Source organism: Papilio machaon, chromosome 15 (assembly GCF_912999745.1).
Source record: "Papilio machaon chromosome 15, ilPapMach1.1, whole genome shotgun sequence".
Lineage (NCBI taxonomy): Eukaryota > Metazoa > Arthropoda > Insecta > Lepidoptera > Papilionidae > Papilio > Papilio machaon.
Genome location: NC_060000.1, coordinates 804,016 through 817,296, shown reverse-complemented (window position 1 = coordinate 817,296; position 13,281 = coordinate 804,016). Strand labels below are relative to the sequence as shown.

The window sequence follows — 13,281 nt, the reverse complement described above, 5'->3', positions numbered from 1 at the left end:
TTACTGAAAACATTATTATAACTAAGTTAAGAATATACATCGTGTGAACTATGTCATACCTTTTGTTTGCATGTGGCATAGTATTTAGTTTCGGATTTCTTAACCTTTCATTTGACCTCCTTAGACTGTTTAACCGACTTGTTTATTCAATGAAAATGTTTAATTACATGTTTGTATATGCAATTCAAATCAATATTAACAAATACATACAGAAGTGAAAAACCACTTATTTATGTAAAGTTAAATATTGAGTAAAACATTATTGAATAGAGATATTAAAAAACAATAATTTCCAAGTAATATTTGTCGAACTATAACTTTTATGTTATTTGTGGCTAAACGTCGTATGCAGAAAAAAAACTGTAACCGAATATACTTTCATATATTTACATAATTTGTCTTTGGTTGTTGTAAACATTATTGAAAAAAAAAAATCAAAAACAAAGTTTAACTCATTAATGTTAGTTACCTTTACAAAGCCTCGTGATTAATTTTAAATTAGCTTTGTCCGAAGTCGAATATTATTTGAGTTCAAGAAAATGACTCAGCAAACGAAAACTAGATTATATTTTAATGATCCGACTTTCTTATTTGAAATAAACGTAATTAATTTACATTCACTGGATTAAAACATGAAACAGTATTTATTTCCTATTTGCGCAATACAAAAAGAAAGGAAATAATCTGTAATGTTATGGAAATTTAGGGAAACAAAAGACAAACTGTAAATTTAATTGTGCGCATATTTTTTGTGTAAACTAATAGTTTTTAATTAACACGGGTTCTTTCATGCAGCTCAGTACAGAAGATCCCGGTATTTTCGATTGGAGATCCCAGGATCCTCGCAGTCGTAATTGAGGGGGGAGTTTTAGTGATTAGGAATCTTACATCTTTCCTTCAAAAGGTTCTTTCAAGTAACCTTCTTTAAATAAGGTTGCATAAAATGCATTCGTTTCGTGTCAACAATTCTTTATCGCTACCTTGGTGTTATCATGAGTTATACATCAGATAACGTTAACATACTACGTACAATAATAGTTATTACTCGGGTTTCCATGATTATTATTAATACTAAACCTTACTTATCTTCATATAAAATTATCAACCGGGAAATAATTACGTTATTAAAGTATTGTATTCAGGACAAGATTGAAAAGTCAATCGCGCATTACTAAGGCCAAAAAGGATGTCTATTAATTAACATTTTCTAGTTCATTGGCTCAATACCTGAGAGTGTTACAAACGGAAGTTCCTTCATACCTGCCGAATCATACTTCAGTTTAACCTAGATGATAAGTACATTTCATTATGAACTTTAAAACAATGTGTTACGATTCAAAACCCTCTGAAGCTTATAATATACTTGTATGGACCAGCAGGTGTTTGTTGACCATGCTTTTTTCTCGAACTCACTCAGGCCCGAAATCTTGTGAGAACTTCAAAGTAATTCGATCCTTATTACCCGTGAGATGAGCGGATGTAAGGAAACGATAATTATCTTATGTCCTATAGTATGCTAATAAGGTTGATAATCGTTTAAAGAGGCATCCAAACGGACGCAAGACCCACCGCTGAGACGTCTACGTCGACCTACTTTCGTTGCACTGTGGGTGTAAGGTTCTGTTCTAATATCTAGATAAAACGAAGATTTATGATGTTTTCTAAGTATAGCGCGTACGTACGTAGTACAGAATATACGGCAACAATAGTCGACGTTTTCTTTTTTTTCTAAAATTTTTGTTTCGATTTTTTTATATCCATAAACGCATACCCATTACAGGTAAAGAAATCTATCAAAGCAAACAATATTGAATGCTTTAATGTTGATTGGAGTTGTAGAAATTTTATTTTCTTCAGTTCCACATAACAAGACATAAGCCTTTTAGTATATAAGGTCTAGATTTGAAGTCTAGGTATTCACTAATCGTAAATTCAACAATGTAGTTTACAAGATTGTAATAAGTATTAACCTGTCACGTATCCGGTAAGTTCATACAGCACGTTTAATTACTTTGTACTTTACATCTCATATTGGTAACTACTAAAGAATTACAGCAAGAGTTAAAGTGTTAGGATCTGCAACTTTTATTTTGTTTCAGACAACGATATTTGATTCAACTATATTAAAGATGTATGTAAAAGATGTAATGTTAAAATAATACATTTACAAGTCTAGACACATTTACATTCGATATCCACCATCTTATCTATATAAAATGAATATCATAAAGTAACATCGCTGATAGCTCAAGAAATGTTCGATTCAATAGTATTAAGCTTACCTCGGCCCCCTACAGGAACCCAATTTACTTCTTTTTCGGCACTATCGGCTTTAACTTTCCACGTTCAGCGAATTACGTTAACTTCTGCTGCCCACCGAATTACACGGTCCTCGCTAAATTACGACCAATTTATTTGAGGTTAGAAGAATTTTTGGGGACAGTCCTTTATAAAACGATGTTGCGAAAAACTTTTACACGCGTACTTATAGCTTTACAGTGTATATAACTGTATAATAATGTTTGATTTTCCTCAATAAACCATAATTAGTTAAAAGGCATAGTAATTTTTCTTAATAATTATTCAGGCTTATTTTAATTTTTACATAATTTCTTTCTGTTCCTAAAACATCAATAAAACAATTTAAAATGTCCATTAGTACAAAGTATAAATTATTTAAACTAAACGAAACAAAATGAATAATTCCTTGTACAGGATTGAATTCCCGTATTCTTTTAAAGACAAATAACGTCCGAGTCTTGTAGAGATGCGGGAAGTCACAGCGATGCGGAATCCAGAATAAATTGAATCAATTTTTATATCTCTCGTTCCTCTATATGTATGACGTCATGCCATTTGAATTGCTAATTCAAGTATCGCCTTAACGAACTGAATATACGTGTATGATTACTTCACAATATACTATATTACTTTGTGTCACAACACAAAATTGTAACTTCATTTGTTTTGTTTCGTGTTTCTAACAAACATTGCTAATGAACCTTGAAATAAATAATGTCTAGTGTCAAGTAGTTTTAATATTCTTTAGATACGATCAATCCTTGAGACAATTATGGAATATATAATAGAATAACAGTCATCATAAACAGAAACATAACATTTTCGTAGTTATATCATTTGGTAGACTAGTTTTCTTAGGTATCTTTATTCAATAAAATATCTAGTTATAGTTAAAATATTGTTACCAAATGTTCCTTCTCACGTCACAACTAAATTAACAAACAATTATAATAGTACTTCATTTAGGAACAGCTCAAAGAACAAAGTAATGTTTGACGCAAGTTACGACAGTTCGTTAAGGGACAATATGTGACCTTGGCACAAAAACATATCGAGATAGCCCAAAGAGGGACAATCGAAGGTATACACAATCTACAAATAGTAAACATAGTACTACATTTTTAAATATACGAAACTTTAATTGTTTCACGATTCTAAACGTTATTCAGTAAATAAAACAAATGAATGATAAGCTATTGTTGTTTACAGTGTTTCTATGGTTACAAACAGGGCTAAAATATCCCTCGTCTTTTTTATCAAATAGATATGCAATCGCATTTCGTATCAATCGTTTAGCAGAGATATACATTAAAAGAAGGAATCATCATCAACCTGCCCTTATCCCTATGGAGAGGTCGGCACAGTATATACTATTCCTACATACATCTCTATCAGCCGTCATATCTGAATTTACCCCCTTCTTACGCATATCCTCTTTCAGACAATCTATCCATACTTTCTTTGGTCTTCCTCTACCTTTATAGCAAAACCTACCTCTTTAAAAGAAGGAATAAAAATATTAATCCAAATACAAAACTATGCACACTTAAACTAACCTTAAGTAAATTATACTTAGTTAAACGTAACTTTGAATGGGTCATTGTTAAAAGGCAATTAGAATCTCTTTATTTGACTAAGTAACTTGTTAATTTGATCGCGCAGGGTGACGCAAGTCAAGGAATAAAATGAAAAATCTGATCCTAGTAACTAAAGAACTTTCTCGAAACGCTTTTTAATTAAAATCTTAGTGTAATTTTTCACTTAGCGCGGAGCGAGTCGTGCTATGAATAAAACTAATTTTAACGGATTTTGTCGTGTTCGTTTTGAGAAATTTAAAATTCATTTCTCAAAGCAAAGATTATAAATTCAAACGACCTCGAATTCAAGCAAAATTTTGGATAGATATTTTAAAATTGTGATCTTAACAGTTTATTTAATTTTCATTAAGTCTTATGAATTTATTTTTTTATGAACATGTTCACATGGAGTCATACCATTTGCAATTATAAGTCTGAGACCAGATGGCGGCTCTTAATGCCACTTTGTTGTTATTTGCGATCGAGAGGCGAACGACGGGAATAAAGCGAACGCTTTGAGCGGCCGTCTTGACTGATGCAAGTGATAACAGAATAACTTCTTGGGAACACTTCAAGTTAAATATTTATTAATAACTTCTTATAGAATTTATGAACTTCGCAGTGTAGTGACCAACCAATAGCCTAATAATTTAATGCTCGGACATCCGATTCGATCGTGCAGTCGTCGTTTCGAATTCCGAAATTCAACTATTGTCTCGAACCACTACCTAAGCATTAGCGTAAAGTTTAGTGGGAGTAGTTACAAGAAATATTAGTAAATTTTAAATATTTTAATCTAGATTAAAAGACGCACATATTGTTCATTCGTAACTCTAAGTGTTGCAGTTAGACAAATAGTGTCAAGATAGACAAAATTAAGAGGGACATTAATCCTATTGAGGAAACAATGTATCGCTATTAACTTTGCCATTGGCCTTTAAAATTGACCTTAAAAATGAAGTAAACTTGAACTATTGTATTGTTTTGGCTGACATCCAAAAACGTAAACTACGTTACCCAACGCGTAACGTAACGCTTAAAGAATAAAATATCAAATTGTTTAGTGATCTAAAATCTTTAACATATTATGACCTTATACTTGGTAATGTAAGCGCGCGTCATTACGTAAATATAGTTAGACTAGCTGTCGTCCACGAATTTGTCCGCATGGAATTAAAAAAAAACCTTATAAGTACCCTATATGTTCTACCAAACTATGTTCTACATCTATGCCAAATTTCCATGCAGTCGTTCTGGAGATACCTTCAAACAAGCATCGATCAATCAATCTAAATATTCGCAATTATAATATTAGTAAGATTAAATGATTTTGGGCCTTGAAAGTTTTGTTAAACATTTAATGAATATCTTTTAAACTAGTTCAAGACTGCACCTAGCTAGTAACGTAAAAATATTAGACCACCCATTCTCTCAACCACCTACAAAGAAGGTAGATTTTAACATACGTCAAATTGATAACATCTCATGATATAATTAATATCAAGAAATTATTAAACAGGTTTTATCAATATTTCTATATGGTTTTTTAATAATCGTCGACATCGTCGTGGCGGTGTGCGGTGTTTAGTGTTTTCTGCGAGACCGGTTTGTGCTAAAACGATCAAGACCTCAAAGGTTTATTCATTCGGTCAGGTGTAAAGACTGCCATATACGGACGTTTATTTATTTGTTTTTAAATGTATACATGTGCATATTTTTATAAAAGTAAAATATTCTTGAAAATTAATGGTAAATCGTGACAGTTTATTTTTTTGTTATGTTTGCATGTATGCATGTTATGTATTAATAGATACAACTACGATTAACAGATTATTTACATGGGATTTGGTTTTTTTTTTTAAATAAATAGAGTTAAAGAAAAATTATTCTACTACTTTCAAGGATCAAAATTGTTTGTGTAAATATAGTTTATAATTTTTTTTGTTGTACATTCACGTGTATAGATGGCTTTATGTATAGCACGATATGGAATTCTTATATTTTTGCAGATGATTGGTCTTTTTTTGTCATGGCCTTCCTTTTGCGCATATTTAATTCGCTAAATTTATTTATTATGCAATAACTATTAAAAAAAATATACCGAAAATTCGCAAAATTTTGTTTATTATTTTAAGTTCAAATTAAAAAAAAAGGAAATTATCAGTGTATTAATTTTATTTTTAGAATTTAATAATAATAATCAACTTATCCTTAAGAAATAATAATATTCTACTACTCGGATTAACTAGCGTGTATTTATATACTTTGGAGTACATAAATAAACGATAGTCTGTAAGTAATAGCAAACGACATAGTCATTCCATTGCTCATAATGGACAGTGAACTCAAGAATTGCGGTAAAAAACCCCGTCTGAATAACTAGATAGCTTTATTATTATAATATCTAAGCCCCTTTGTAATCCCGCCTCAGGGTCAGCTAAAGAAATCGGAGCAAGAATACGTATAATCTTTTGTTTTTTTTTCTTGTTTAGCCTCACTCCGATCGTTTCGGTACATTTCTTGATTACTCGTACGTATCGCAACAAAAACTCTATAAAGAAAATATTATTGCCCGTGCAAATGTTCAGCACTTAGCCCCGATTGTAAGTTTTTTTTTGTGTGGTATAATTTTAGGTGATCGTGTTTTGGGACTTTTATGGGTTCGTTGACGTAGCCCTGAGGTGTGTTGTTGGATTTAATAGTGGATAACATTTTTTTTATTTTGATAGTGTGTACATACAGAATAACATTGATACTTCTAATGAGTCTTAATAAAAGTTAGAAAGGATAATGTAAATGACAGAATCAGGTATCGAAAGGTAAATACATATCTGGTTTTGTATGAGCATAAATTGTAATCTAATGATTTACGCATCTCGGCAAAAAGTTAACTGACACTGATTTATGTAAGCCTATCGGAATCTAAAGTAGATGTTCCAATAGTAAACGGTTGGTCATATATTACTTCAGAAATACATATTTCTGAACTCATATACCTACCTCATATTATTATTAGTCCTACGGAGATTCAGCAAAGTATACTAGTTCTCGACTTACGCATATTTTCTCTGTCATACGAATCTTCAATACTTTCTTCGAACTTTATGCCTTTGTAGTCACCCAAATTCGTGATAATTACTTTTTTGTTAATCGTACAATCCACCTTCATAAATGGGCAGGCTATAAGATGTGGTATTTTGTGCCGATTTGATTATAGCCATTTTGGCGCTGACTGTTGCGGTTGATAGTGGTGGTGAGAATTCGAACTAATAACAAGATAAAATTTACTACCAATAACATCAACAGACGCCTTTAAGTCGGAACGAAATAAAAGCTGTAATTTAAAAGCAATGATCTATCCCATTTATAATCTTAGTCTAGTTTATCTATGTAATTTTTATTAGACGTAGTCATGTTTTTTTTACTGTTATTATGTAAAATATTTTATGAAGTACGTATAGTGTCAAATTGGATCTATTCTATAAGGATGCTAAGTAGTTATTAAATAATCTTACCAATATTATAAATTCGAAAGTTTACGTGAATGTTTGTTTGAAGTTATCTCCGGAATGGCTAAACAGATTCTGATGAAATTAGGCACAGATGCAGAACATAGTCTGGAAGAATACATAAGCTACCTATTACGTTTTTTTTTTTAATTCATAAGTTAATAAATAAATATACTAGCATTTTATTGTTATTAAATCTTTGGTATAGGAAAAAAATAAATGTCAACTGAACAACAGTTCATTAAAATGTGACTTTCGTTTTGTTGACAGCTCTTATTGACTCAAGTGTCATCATGATTACTGTCTGATGATAAAACGTTGGCAAATTCCATTGATAAATCTTATCTTTAGTGTATATTTGCAAGAATATTCTATTTAGTATACAAAGTGGAAAATAAGCAATGATTGTTTGTTCGTGGTTGTATAAAATTTGGTTAAATACAATATTTCTTCTTTACAATGTCAATATCAAATTATTTGAAAGCTCCAGGCTTTTTTATTTTATTAACAACATAGTACAGATTCACTTATTGCAACTATTCTACAGAAAATAGAATAAAATATTTACATACAAATGTCATGTCTATATACATTCGAGCAGTCTTCAACTTTATATTCTCTATTCACACAAATATTCCAATGATCCTTCAATATAAGTGAGAGCCAAGAGTCCCATAGCATAGGGAAACCTAGTTTGGGCTCCTATCTGCCACCCTGATCTCTAATTACCGACAAATTGAACCCTTTTGAGGTATTGAGAGAAATAAATAATTATTATTAAAAAACTGATTTGAAACTGGAGTGACAACCCTATTGAACGTAGATTTGCAACAACAATTTCCTTCCTCTATTTGATAACTCGGGAGGTAAATCCTAGACATTTACGAACAAATATTAACTTGTCTAAATGCGTTATAAACAAACTAAGAACTATCAAACAATTTGTGAAGATTCTCAAATCATTAACAGTAATTACTAATTACATAAACAAGCTTTGCCTAACATTGATCTACAGGACTAAAATAGTTTCTAGAATATTTTAGAAAGGGCATGAGTAATTAACATGAGCTGTTTTTTCTTAATTTAATCATGGTATAGCCTTAAAACAGCTGTTTTCTAGAAGATAATTAAGTCTGAATAAATCAGTATCGTAGTAACAACTGATAGGCATTAAAAGAAGTCATTCATTCATAACCTCTAATTGACCTTGTAGAAATCTTGTAAAATAATAAAAAGCGAGTAAGTCACGTCGGCCTGCAATGGAGTCGTTAAAGCGTCCAATTAAGGTCCGCGGACACGTAGAGAAAAAGGCAACAAGCGCAGATAACGAGAGAACCATTGGGACGAGGCCGAACGAACGGAACGAAAGAATGGGAACTGAATTCAACACAATGGAATGGATAGAATCCTATTGGGACTTGCCATATGAACATTTTATTTAAACGTAAAAACGTAAAAATATACAACTTGAACACAGAAGCATACAATTTACTATGTACTCATTTTCTTAATCTTACTAATATTATAAATGCGAATGTTTAGATGGATGGATATTTGTTTGAAGGTATCTCCGGAACGGCTCAACGGATCATGATGAAATTTGGCACAGATGTAGAACATAGTCTGGAAGAACACATAGGCTACTAAATTAGTTTTTTTTTTAATTCCGCGCGGACAGAATCGTGGGCGACAGTTAGTACATTAATAAAGAAGGAATCAAAACATTTAAATAAACATAAGTGATCATCACTACTTTACTGTGAAAACATATTCTATAAAATCAAACACAAGCACAAAATACAGCAACAAAAACATTTCAAAAGACGTTAATGGTTAAAAATCACAAAAACATAACAAAATAAAAACCGTAGTCGTTTGACCAAGGTTAAACTTCCTGTTAGTGTTACCTGACGTCGAAACATGTTTGAACAGCAAAACGAACATGAGAACGCACGCCATAAATTCCTAGAATACCTCAATGTCTAGGTAGTATTACTGAGAAATGCATACAAGTTTGGAACTGGGTATGAATAACTACCTAAATGTTGATTAGAATATTCAATACCTTGGCGTTATTTTTTAATACTGAGAATCAATGCGATCTTGTGTCAGAAGTGATTCATTATAATTATTAAACTGGGAAAAGATCAAGACATTTTAAACGCCATAAATATGCATACTTATTACACAACTAGCTGTCGCCCGCGACTCTGTCCGCGTGGCATTTAAAAAAAACTTAATAAGTACCCTATGTGTTCTACCAGACTATGTTCTACATCTGTGCCAAATTTCTTTAAGATCCTTTGAGACGTTCCGGAGATACCTTCATCAAGCAAACATCCATCCATCAAAAAATTAGCATTTATTATATTAGTAAGAAGTAAGATAACCTCAAATTCAAAATAGGAAAGCATTCAAATTGAAAATAAACATTTTTTTAACTAAATTTTTTAACTTTATTAACATATCAGTGCAAATAATAATGTCTCCAGAATTATTTTGACGTCTATTACGAAAGAACAAGAACAATAAAAAAAAAACATTAAATCCTCTTTAATTCCTTAATCCCACAGCTGTAAGCTTAACGGGTTTTGCGAGAAATCTCGTTCGTTAAAACAGCTATTAAATGTCCATTTTAAATCCACGACCGCGACATTGAAAATCCTAACATAAAAAAACAAAGATGGCGGCACAATCACAATTACGATTAAGGGAAAGCATTATTTCATATCATAGTCTGTTAACAAACTTTTAAAGTGTTAGTAAACAATATTGTTTTCAAATAAACAGTTGTACGATATGCTTAGATTTGTTAATAATTACATGCATGTTTAAGTTACAATTCCACTACCACAGATGTTCAAAAAAATATTATTGTCTGTGGTTTTTACAAACAATACGTTTTCGTACATTTAGAACAGAGGAAACAGGATAATTCCAGAAGTTTTTCAAGTATGAAAACATTATGATGTTTATAAATAAGCCATATTTTCTATATTCCCTTGCCATTTAATACGTAGCTGTCTTTCTTAACCGCGTATCATTTGCGGTGAAGTAAACTAATACAATGTTACAATAAGATTAAAATCAAACGAGAACATATTCATCTTACTAATATTATAAATGCGAATGTTTGTATAGATGGATGTTTGTTTGAAGATCTTGATGAAATTTGGCATAAATGTAGACCATAGTCTAGAACTAAAAGATCACATAAGCTATTAATAAAGGTTTTTTTAATTCCGCGCGGACGTTGTCGCGGGTGACTTCTAGTCTGTCCATAATCAGAGTTCCTGTCGTTTGATTGTTGGAAAAGAAAAAGATAGGTAAATAAAACTAGTGACGGATTGACTGAAATGGATATATGTCTAAAAATCTGGTATTCATTTTTGTTAGAAGTAAAGTTGTTGACAAATACGAAATTATAATAATAATAAGTCAAATAACCAAACAATCCCTTCTAATACAACATACGAGTGATATACGAACATGGATTTTTTATTTATGGATACATTACCAAATTCAGTGTAAACGAATCCATTTTTTGTTGTAACATTATAAGTTATACGTCTCGTGAGCATATGACCTCACTTAACCTGCATTAAACACAATCTAAGTTATCGTCTCGTGGGATGACTAACTGTTCTCTTAATTATATTAATCAATACTTAAATGGAATTTTGAACATTCGCATTTGATTTTTTTTGCTTGGTTGGATTTTATTGGTAGATTATTTGAAATTTACTAATATTTCTTTCACATAATTCCAACTAATATTAGTAAATTAGATAACTAGAGATATAGGCTTTATTAATAAGTGTTATTTAGGCTAGAATTTGATTTATAGGCTATAAATTGTAATTTAATCAAAGAGTTACAAGTTCATATTAATGAAGTTAATAAAGTTATAAATCGATACCTACCTACGTAACAATTTTGCAAGCGACAAACAACACAATGACCATGTTAATTGGAGTGGACTATCATTTATTCAATATATCTAAAGCATTGTTGACTAGACATACAGACGGTCATATTACAGTAACCATATCTTTATTGTTTACGCCTTGGCGCTCGATAAACAAGACATTGTGGGTCTATTACACATGTATCTTATTGCTGATTACTATGAAAAAAAAAAATGTTAATTTTATATTAGAAACCATGATCACTTGTAAATTAGAAAGAATTTTAACTGCTTTAGTTTGTAGTTATTATAAAGGCTTGTAACACTCTGAGCCAAAAGCGAACCAATACCAAAGCGTAACGTAACACGCGAGACTTGAAAACGAAGCTATATTATACGAGTACAGTTTGCGCCTCATTACTGTAAGTTTCGACTGACGTGTCAGAAGTATTGTAACATTGCTGTCTTTGTTTTTTTCATAGGAAACATAAGAGATTACTATTGACAAATATTCTGACTCAATTTCGGACTGTAAACCTGGTTTCTAAATGTTCCCCTGTATATCTGTTCATAGTTCGTGTTTCGATTCCGTTCTGCGGCAGTGTCAATACTAAATTTCAAATATCGAAGTAACAACGACAAAAGTTTTTTTTTATTCTGTAAAATACGTGTGAAGGTAACGCCGACCAATCTAAATGTTACAAATTGATCTTTTATTAATACTTAAATCGGTTTTATTACATAATTTCAACACGTTGAACGATTCGTTCCGAAATACGATTGCGGTGTTCGAAATTGTAATTTTTTCTGTTTTATTTATTTCTATATTGTTACATAATAAATATATTGTTTAATGCTTTCTTTGTAAATATTGCGTTACACAAAAATATAGGTAAATGGAGGAATAAAATAACTGGCGACAAGTTTTTATAACTAAAAGTAATTATTACGTGAGGTTTTTTGTAAAAACAACAAACGTTTGTTAAATAATTTCAATACCTATTCCGTCCTATATTCTCGTTGATACTGGCTGGTTATAAAAAAAAAGTATCGAACACAATATTCATGTTACATCACTAGTTGTCGATATCAAATCGTAAAGCATACACCATAAAGTCGCCGCTTTACTATCGATAAATTGAAAAGCGGCATTCAAATCCGGGCATGGAAATAAGTCGTGATCGAGTCGGTGCTGAATATCCGTGATCGTAAAGGCCAGCCGTGAGACTAGCTTCAAGTCTTTCACTATAATTGATCTTTGTAATACGCCTTTCAAATTTTGCAAGAAAAGGATTACTATAAAATTATAGAATGGCGGAATCAACTTAGACTATCTATATGAAAAGGCTAAATGACGTGAGAAAAAATTGGCATATTGTTACTACATGCATCCACAGGATTCCAAAGTAAACAATTTGATTTCTTTATCTTTTAATTACATATAAAAATGATAAAAAAAACAATAAAATTTCATCATAATTATGTACCATGAATTAGTGGCATACCATGTTGAAAAAAAATCTTAACCAAAATAATCTATAATAGAAGATTTGTATTATTGTATGTTTGTAACGTATAAACTCAAAAACTACTGGGCCTATTTTAGAAATAAGTATATCCAATAAATATACTGAGCGAAGCCAGGACGGATCAATAAATAACGTAGATATCAGTTTAGTTATAAAACTAAATTTATCTTTGTTTTAACTTCCAAAATTACAGTAAAATAATCCCTTCAAAAGCTGTCTTATCAGCAAAATACAGATTAAATAAATAAAGATTATATTTCTACGTCAAACAATGATTAATAAACTGATAGAATAAACAATCTTAACTATAAGTGATTAGTATAATAAATTAAAATTACGTTGTTAAAAGTATTTATAATGCAAAAAATATTAAGTAGTAAGCAATACAAAATTGTGCTCTAAAGGCTACCTCACACGTGTCGCTATTTACACAAATGTCCGTTAACACAATTGTCAAT

General features: G+C 30.9%; 1 protein-coding gene across 1 annotated transcript in view; it reads right to left on the bottom strand.

Annotated features, from left to right (window-relative positions):
* The window catches only part of LOC106718364 (protein Dok-7), a 131,365-nt gene that overhangs the window by 117,682 nt on the left and 402 nt on the right, over window positions 1-13,281 (bottom strand). The window lies entirely within an intron of this gene.